The following is a 2,766-nucleotide window of genomic DNA, read 5'->3' as shown; positions in this document are numbered from 1 at the left end:
CGCCTGATCCTGCCCTGTCCAGACACGGTGAGCCGGATTATAGACCGGACCATGCACGCTGTCAACCAGCGCAGGAGGGCAAGGGCGCGCGCCATGGAAAACTGGGCAAAACCACGTACGTGGCACACGCCGCGTACACGGACCCTTACACGGAGCCGTGAACGGGCTGTACGTGGACACGGGAAAAAAGTGCCCGACGGCCGTCGTGGACGGAAGTTGACGCGCGCCATGGAAAACTGGGCAAAACCACGTACGTGGCACACGCCGCGTACACGGACCCTTACACGGAGCCGTGAACGGGCTGTACGTGGACACGCGAAAAAAGTGCCCGACGGCCGTCGTGGACGGAAGTTGACGCGTGCCATGAAAAACTGGGCAAAACCCCGTCGACATAGCCAAGCAGGTAGTGACTCCCAAGAAGCGGAAGAACCTGCGCGCGCCAGAAGATGTAATTGTCCGACGACAACTTGATGGTGATGAGATGGCCGAAGTGAAACGGCGGCGGCGGCTGCGATCCCATCGAGGAGACTGGCTGAGGTGAGAACACCGTGGAGACAGTCGGAGGGGCAGCCGGCGCGGTGACAGAGGGCGCGATGGCCGCAGTTGACGCCGCGAAGCCTGCCAGCGCGACGTCCTCCGCCACCAGCGGCGCAGTGGCCGAGGGTGCGACAGCCGCGGTTGACGGGGCGGTGGTGGTGTGGGCCACAAGCGCCTGCCCGGACGAAGTAGCAGCCGGCAGGAGCGCGAAGAGGGAGCCGACGCTCCGTGTCCCGATCGGCGCCTGAAGGGAGGCGGCATCCAGCGGCCTCGAGAGAAGTGCCGCGAGGGAGGCCGGCAGAAAACCGGTGGCGGTGGAGCCGGACGCAGCGGCGGACGTCATAGCAGTCGGGCGACGGCGGCGGCGGGCGCGGCGGCGGCGGCGGTGGCGGCGGCGGCGGCGGCGGCGGTTTAGGGTTTTTAGGCGGAAGCGGACGTAACCTAGCATGATACCATGTAAGACAATAGGCTTTGGGGGGAACCGGCACAACCCTCTAGGGGTGGCCTATCACATATATATATAATGAGGTGATATACAACGTTACAATATACACATGGAAATACAGTCTAACATGGATAGTGGGTTCGGGTATGGTTTCACCGATCGCTTTGCTCGAAGAAGAAGGATCACCATGAAGTTGTATCACGTCGACAGACCGTTTGTCGACACGGTTCTAGGTTGACAAATTGTGATCGGGGATACATCCCTTGAAGTGGCTACGCCACACTCAACGTGCAGTCGTCACCGAATACGGTCAAAACAATAACGTTATGTGACTCTCACAAGCATACGTCAACCCGTTACATTGCTGCCATATACGTCCATTGTTAAAAATGCTGATTGTGACGCTTGCTAGCATTTTGGCAACTAAGTCAGATCAACGCAAATATCCACCCCCAGTTTACGTTGTTTTTCACCAGAACAACACCGAGGCATCATGGAACACCTGTTATGAAAGACGACCCTACCTCATCACATCTCCTCACCCTCCTCAATGTCAGTCTCTCCTGCCACTTGTAGCCTTTCCTTAGTGTCTTGTGGAGGCCAATGCACCATGAGAGGTCATGGGCAGATATCAAAGTTGAGGAGGGTAACATAGGCCAAAATATATGTTGGAAATATGTCGAGGCAATAATAAAATTGTTATTATTATATTTCACTTTTCATGATTAAGTTTATACTTTTATAATATGATTGCATTAGCTCTTAAAATATTTCATAGCCTCAGTATGAAGTCATGTGTGATTGAATGCCGTGTTCCAACGGACCCTAATGGGGAAAATGGACAGCTTGACTCCGCTTGGTTGATGGGGGACAAATTATCGCAGGACCCAAACGTCTTTCGCTGGAAACTCCATTCGCCAAGGGCATTTTCTGTAAAATCTGTGTATGCATCATATCTTCTATACCTAAATTGCTAGCCCTCACTAACATATTTCTCTCAATATGCAACTATGTCAACTCATCATTCAACATGCACGGAGAAAGACCCACCACAACATGCAACCATGCATAATAAAAATACACATCAACATGCAAACATGCATGAGAATTGAAATTCTATTATGATAGTTATATATGTTATACAATAACCAAACACCAAAAAATCATATTTATTTTCAGTTTTAGATCATATTATTGTTACTCTACATATTCATGTTCCATAGAACCAATTCTTGCTGAATAATTTGCCCAAAAGAAAATCTGCAACAACTTGCGGGGTATCATCTAGTATACGCAACTAGTTGATTCCCACTATCTCAATTCTCTCGACATGCACACATACCACCACCTCACCACACATGCCATATCATCATCCCACTAATTATTTATCTTAACATGCAGGAAAATTGCTACTTATATTCTCTCTCATCATGCACACATCTCAACTCTCCACACATGACACATCATCAATCACACTACTTATATTTCTCTCAACATGCATGCGAAATACTACTTATATATATATATATATATATATATATATATATATATATATATATATATATATGAATGATAGAGCTATTTTGTAACTAGTAACAGAATAATATTCTGTTACTATCGGCTCTATATAGGAGCGATCGGACTAATCTAAAACTAATAGACCCCAACCCGATCCCCCTATCATCGCCACGACCACGGGCGCCACCGCGGACCACCTCCCCCAGCGTGCCTCCGCCAGACCCCTCCCCACGCGCCTCCGCCGCCCCCTCCCCCAGCGCGCCTCC

Source organism: Triticum dicoccoides, chromosome 2B, assembly GCF_002162155.2.
Source record: "Triticum dicoccoides isolate Atlit2015 ecotype Zavitan chromosome 2B, WEW_v2.0, whole genome shotgun sequence".
NCBI lineage: Eukaryota > Viridiplantae > Streptophyta > Magnoliopsida > Poales > Poaceae > Triticum > Triticum dicoccoides.
The sequence above is the reverse complement of the archived record's forward strand: the minus strand, read 5'-3'. Positions refer to the sequence as shown.